We start from the raw sequence: 7,778 nt of genomic DNA on the forward strand, positions 1-7,778 counted from the left end.
AGATCAGGCGATCAGGCTGAAAATATGAAGTGATAAACTTGAGGCAGTCCCCTTATCTGAATCGTGCCTGCCAGTGGCAGTTAGTTCACGGGGTTAAGCAACTTTTCCAATCATCCTTATCGCACGGGTGCGTAGTTAACCGGTGATAGATTTTCACCGTTACAAAAATGCGGAATTAATATTTCGAAAATAAATTCAGTAGACTAGCTGGACATAAGTAATACAAATAGCAGGTAATTACCCGATTTCGAAAAGAGATTAAGCAGATATGTTTTAGACCCAGTAATATTATACCTACATGTCATTCACATCAAAAATGTGTGTCACAGTCATTACAGTTTTATTGCTACGTAAAGGCAGCACATACGTACGCATTCTTTCATATGCCGCAATTTACACATTGTAAAACATGAATCGTTGCCAAATATTTGTCCAGGTATATTCACGAGGGGATGTGTGGGGAGTGACTGTATGACGGTGAACAAGAAGTTACAAGTCCATTCATGTCGATGGTTATGTGTGATGGTATGTTATATCTACATATTTTACGGGCAGTTGCCGCTTAGCAACGCCTGAGCATGTGTCGTGGAACAGACCTGATAAGAATGTTGACCTCACTGTGGCTGTGACGTGTTAAGGAACGTCACGTGTCGAGACGGGAAAAGATGCCACATGTGTGAAAAACTAATTTTACAGAAATTAATAATACACGACTTCATTACTAGTTGTACCGACACCTATATTATTCAGAATATCACCTATATTATAAGGAATCTAATGGTAACTCATAGATTGGTGCCGACTCTGTCACATCAGTGTGATAGAATCTATATCTATAGATTCAAACCTGCCAAGCCATTTCGGAAAAAGATCAGAAACTAAAACAGATATTATAGAAACTAAAACAATGACGCTCCTTTTTTGGGCAGTCGTGTTAGAGGGACCATTTAGAAATGGTCTGTGTTTCCAACGCAGACAGGTTTCGGCGTTAGCGCTCTAAACATTGGGGCTTTCTTGATTTTTCTCTCTTGCAAGTACTTCTTCTGAAGGAAGGCTGAAGATTGCTGATGGTATTTGTTGATTGCTGATATTTTGGCAAAGTCCTTGGTGTCCCCTATAATTCTATGCCGAATGAGCGTTTTTCGAAAACAAAACAAATATTTCGACAAACGTGCATTCGACTAATATGATTCGAGAAAGAGTTTTTCTGTGAGTATACAGTTAATTCTTTACGATGATTTGCAAAATCATTTCTTTACAAGTGCTATGTCGATGATTTTATTACAGCATCTGCATCAACTTTCTTTGATCCGTCTTACTTATATAATACAATTGTATGCTGATATCATCATCTAATTCACATGACAATACGTGATACTCAACAACGATAAATATATTTTTTAATTGTTATCAAGTGATTGAATTAATTAATTGTCAATTAATTGAAAAATTGCTAATTAGCGCAAGAGTGTTCCCAAGGAGCTATAGATTATATCTTTAAGATGGAATTTTTGATGTGAATCATCATGGTAGTGTAATAATCATGAAACGACCTCGTGGTGTAGTGGTTATCACGCCGTCACGTGCTTTCCTGGGTCTTTTACTAAGTTCGGATATTTCGGTAGTGATTTAACACAGAATTTTTTAGAGTTCCCATATTCGAAACCTAATGCCTTTTGATCAAACAATCAACAATTGAGACAGAAAGATTTCGAGCAATGATATTTTTCGAAAACTTTTCCTCAACCATCGTCATATCAAATCGTTTTGTACACTATGTACTATTATTATCTTTCTACGTAAGTACTATCATTATATGGTCTATTTTAAACTATATTCTACAATTTCAATCACGTATATAGCCTATTTTTAATCTTTTTAGATCTTAGAATCAGAATAGTAAGTATTATGCAATCGCGAACTTATATAGGCTTACAAAAGAGAAATATTTCTCTCATAGCTGCATATTGTTTTGTCACAGCCTTTCGTTGAAAGCTGAAAAGAAAATGAAGCCGGCTTCATTTTTGCCGACTTTATCACCAATATCGTGATATTTTAAATAATATACACACTGTTTTTTTTTTTACAAACAACTACACACAATGACACTTACAAACAATTACACGCTGAAAACCTTCTTCGGGAATCGTTCTATCTATTGGTGAAAACTGCATAAAATTAAATGTGTGTTTATCGCGAACAAACAGAATGACGCGGCGAGGGAGCAAATCACACATCATGAATTCAAGTAAGTTTCAAGACTTGTGTTATGGTATACTAACTAATTATGTAGGTATTTAAGTAACATTTTATTTGTTTATAAAACCGTTACTTGTTGTGAGAAAGTATGTAAATAAGGTGGACGTGATAAATTGACGTAGGAAGTAGTTGACACCTCGTAAATAAACTTACGTGACTCGAAGTCTAGTAAAAGGCCGACCGGTCACTTCGTCTTCGACACTTGATTGATCGTAACCATTGCTGGTCTGGACCAAACTGGACTGCTGGTACCGAGGATAAGAACTAAATTAAAAGTTGAACCCCCCTCCGAAATTGCTGGCATAATCTCATTTGCTAGAACAGAGCTGACGATTTCCAATGAGCATATTTTCCAAAAAAACAAAGAACACTCGATTAATTTCTCTTTTAAATTAGAAAAAATCTAAATCTAAATCGGGCATTCACATACATGTTAAACTTATTACTCTCCTTCTGTCGACGGAGGTTAAAATAGAAGATTGATTACCTCACAGGGCTTCGCATCGTCACAGTCCTGAACCAAGTTGTTTGAATGTGTTTATGGTTGACGTTCCCCACTGTTCACAAATCATGCATAACCCGTGCAAAAATTAAACACGTTGTTACAAGCATGATTATTATCAGCATTAGGCGTCTCCTTCAGGTCAGGGCACGGGAATACGTGAAAATCATACTACATACGCATATACTTATCTGGCAACTAATGAGTTTGCGTGCCAGTTATGTCATGCCCAACTCAAAATCAATTCTTAGAACAGCATTGCCACAGTTTTGACGTCAACTTTAACCTGCGTGTCGCAGGCTGGCTTTACAGCAGTTACTTTAAGATTTTATAGTTGTGCTCAATCAGTTTCTATATTTATCTATTTATTTATATGTATACTAAATTATGAACAGAAACACTATTCGTTTGATAAGATAGTGGCGTGACTTGTGCCTTGGCGCGAAATGTCAGATGTCTCGGATAAATAAATAATTACATAAATTAAAATGTTACCGAGAGATAAGTTAGAGGGCACCCAACAGAATTCAATCTAGACCCAGTCACAGATATGTAATATAATGTAAAAAAAAAACAATTATCGCCATAGCGACGCTCAGAGGTATTTTCAACCCCTGACGATAGAAGGATTAATTTATAAGTTTAACGTGTCTGTGTATCTCTGTCTCATCGTGGCATCATAGCAGCTAATGGGCTGAACCGGTTTTTAACATTTTTTTTTATATTTGAAAGAGAATTTATTCGAGAGTGTTATTAGCTATGTTCAGAACATGTGCGTTAAGCCGTTTCGAAATCGTCAACTCTTTTCTAGGAGAAAAGATGATGCCAGCAGCTTCTAAAATTTTTAATTTAGTTTTTATTTGACCTAACAACAGAATGACATAGCATCCTCACATCTTGGAATTCTGTCACGGTCTGTACAGTGCGCTTCAAAAGGAATTCTTCCCATACACACTTAACAGCATAAATCAAGGCCAAATTGCATATTCGTTCCTACTACAACAGTTGCTTAAGGATCTATAGAAAGTTAGTAGTAATGAATGAATGCATGCGTTGTGGAATGAGGGAGCTCATTCCATGGTGTTCCCTAGAGACTTGGGACATGGAGTTAAAAGGGCGTGAACTATGGGCGTAAAGAAATTTATTCGAGGTCGGTAATGATTTATTCCCATATCTTTCTCTTACCTTACTTTTTGCCAAATTTCACAATTCTACCTTTAGGACAACTAGATTCTGATCCCCTTGTGAAATCGAAAAACGGGCGATATAAATGCCATTTCGTATGATTGCGTTGACTCACAGGTTTTGTTTTCTCACAGCTAAAAGAGACTATATATATTTTTTTTTATTATTAATTGATACCTCTACGCGTTCGTGAGAAGGCCTTCTCTTTTTGACATCCAAGTTTTAACTTTTTAGGTGCGGAATCCACTACGATCCTCAGTCACGAGGATTACAACGACATAGTGATAAACACTTGGAACTGATGGTCGAAATATTCATCATTACAACCTCCGGGTCATTACCACTGTGGACCTCGCAGTCAAAATTTTAATTAACAAGTCACATTTAGGTCACTCACCCGCCGAGTCACGATGCGTCAGCCATGCTCCCTTATCAAAGGTGTGTTAGGTTCAAGTTTGTTTTGACGGGCGTTTGTTTTCTATATACTTTAGTTGTAATAATAATAATAATAATAAGGTATAATAAGGTATTTATTTCAGGTAAATAACAAAATATTACATAATATTAATATTACCTACATTAGTTGTCAGATAATGATAACTTAAATCCGTACAGACTTACAAGTTTATCGCTTTGCCAAAATATAGATAAAAAATAGAACCAACTCTCCTAATTCCACAGATATTAGAACATTACAGTGCCTAATTCAGATGATGATTTTGAATACACACTTGTTCATTGCATCATACTAGGCATATTAATATTAGTGATTCAAATTCAAAATGCTCATTCATTATTAGATAAATGACACCCGTCACAAATTCGTGAATTTGTGACATGTGTTGACTCACAATGACATTGTTTTTTGACATCACCGAGCTTAAATGATCTATTTCAAGCGTTTTGTGATCTGTGTGCTTAGTGCGATTTTGGTATTTACATCTCATCATTGAGTCGATTCGCAGTGAGACGCAGCTAACACATTGCGGTGTGTTGATTGGTTCGCTGCGTCTCACTTCGAATTGATTCGATGGTGAGAAGTGAAATGCAAACCCATACTTCGCCCTCTGTGTGCGTAGTGTGACTTTATATCTCACCATGTAGTCGATTCGCAGTGAGACTCAGCCACGCTTCCCGTGGGACTCAAACCAGAGGGTCAACAATCCGGTCGCGCGCGGTGGTCTATACCACCGAATTGCGGTGCCAGTTACAATAATTATAATGAATGATCGTGTAGTTACCGCTTATGATGTCATCAGACTAGATGTTACATAAAAATGTGTAACTGCTTCATTTGCGGATCTTCAACGATCTGACCTAGGACATGGCAAAAATAATTTGATGATTTCAAACATACAGGTATACATTATCACATCTTTATCCCTTACGGGGTAGACAGAGCCGAAGGTTGCGAAACTCGAAGGCCGCGTATAACTGTAGCGAACTATTTACGTTGTTAGCCTATGTGAAGAATTTAAATTTTATAGTCCTTTCCTTTGATTGACTTTAATTTTCGCTGGAGGAGAATCGTCGACTATCAACGATGAACAAACTACTGAATACACCTAAAAATATATTTGTCTGTCGGTAAATATTGTTGGCTTTTCTCTGTTTATGTCTAGCTGCTCCTGCTGAAATTCCACTGGCATTTTACAAATCTTTGGATATTAATAGACAGACAGTCAGGCAGATAGTATGTTACATATAACATACTAACTGCCTGACTGAATAATACCTATATTATCCAGGATAACGAAGACATTCTAATGATATTTCACTCAACTATCTCAACACAGGACAGGGTTTTACCGTGGCCATATTATATAGTACTGGTTGGGCTAACTAGGCAATCACATTAAAATAAGTCAGTAAGTATAATCTTTTAAACATTACACTATATTTTTGGGCAGCCGTGTAGAACAAATGTATTGTAGGTACTTCATGTCCAAAGTTCAGTAATATTCAAATGAATTAATTTCAATCCTACTGCTTCTGAATTATGGGCTATAAAGTCTCTGATATGACGGTCTGATAGGCTTTCGGAATCCGGATCCATATGTACAGTGAACTACACATGAGCACAATAAATCCATAACACAGTTCACCTCTATTACCGCGCTCCATTAAGGTTCATACTGTGCAATTCGGCTTGCCGTTTACTGTACATGGGTCTTCCCCAATCCCATGTACTGTTGATAAAAATATACACAATACATAATTATAGTAGCATAACAAACCATATTTAAAAGCCTATAAAGTTCTGAGTTGTAAAATCAACTTTATTATTAGGTGTATCTATAATATTTATGGTGTGATTTTATTACAGCTATATATTACAAAAGAGCATCGTAATCAAACATAGCTAAATGATCTTAAAATAGTTCGGAAAATCAAAAACAATAGTTTACCTTCCATTGTTTTGTTAAATTACCATTGTTCACATTTTTATAGAGGTTTCCCTTTTCCATAATCGGGATACTTGACAAAAACCTATCATAATCGATTGTTTACGTATGAGATTTATAAAAAGTCATATATTCACACATTATGCTGAGTATTTATGAATTCTTCCCTTGGTTTCGTAGCTTTGGCGTGCGTGATTGAATTGGACATGTAGGCAAGCTTCAAAATGAGCTGGTGCAAGGGTTAAATATCTTGATGGTTCCGAAAACATATGAGACTATTATAATGTTATATTTAGTAAGGATGTGTATTACAAATTAAATATATAAGTATACGATCTACCCGTGCGAGGTTCACCTGTTGCCTCCCCCAGCCGTGTGCGCCTCTGCACGAACAAGAACCTAAAGTCTCGAATTATGACTATGATTTATCTCCACAAATAATGGCTCATCTTCTCGTTTGCTCCGATTCCGATTTCCAAATCCAGCACTCGGGCCGACCTGACGGCAGCCACAAACAAGTCGAAGTTGCTCAGTTTCGAATATGATTTGACATGTCAAATGCCGTTGACACGCGAATAAGTCAGTTATGCAGCACACCTGATGTAAAACGGTGAACGCAGCCTATGGAACTGCTGCTTGCAACAGCAAACCCACTTTGCGGCTTAGGTTTTGACTCAGTGCCCTGTAAAACTGTGGTTTCAAGAATCACTTTCAAACTTGAACATAATGCAGAATAGATTTGAGTCCTACAACGAAAGAAACAGTGAAAAAAAGTCGAATCACTTTTTTTATTATTCATGTAAATGGAATATTTTTGTATTGTATGCGAAGATTCGTGAGTCAGTCATGTGGTAATTATCAAATTGTAAACATAAGGTTAAATACTCTTAATTTAAAAATACTTATAAATAGGTGTAATCTTATAATAATATTTATTTATGATCGTTCACGTGACAAACAAACAGTTAATTACGCCAATTCTTAACACATATCTGTTATTTTGCATATGTATATAGACATATTACTTTATGAGCAATGGCCAAAATTTAATGCTTTTTACAACGTCAAGCCGTTCACAAGGTGACTTAGAGTCCATAGTCAACTCGTGGACGGGTAGGACCAGAGATGGCTTTACGCCCAATGTTTTAACAGTTTATTCCTAATCAGCCTGTTTAAACGGGGAAACATAGCTTGTAGTTGTCGCAGCCAAATGGTTAATTATTTTAACCAATCAATCACCGGCGGCTTTTGAATCAGCTGTAGTGTTGAACGTTTTGAGCACCTCAAATATTCAATTAAAAAGACATGCGATTGAATGGCATTGTTCAGTCAGGGCTAGCTGTTTGATTGAACAGCTATTTTAACCAGTTTGCTCCGACATAGTTACAATTGCTCCGTCATGCTTCGTTGTTGGGTTGACACTGACA

The sequence above is a fragment of the Plodia interpunctella genome, chromosome 4 (assembly GCF_027563975.2).
Source record: "Plodia interpunctella isolate USDA-ARS_2022_Savannah chromosome 4, ilPloInte3.2, whole genome shotgun sequence".
Taxonomy (NCBI): Eukaryota; Metazoa; Arthropoda; class Insecta; order Lepidoptera; family Pyralidae; genus Plodia; species Plodia interpunctella.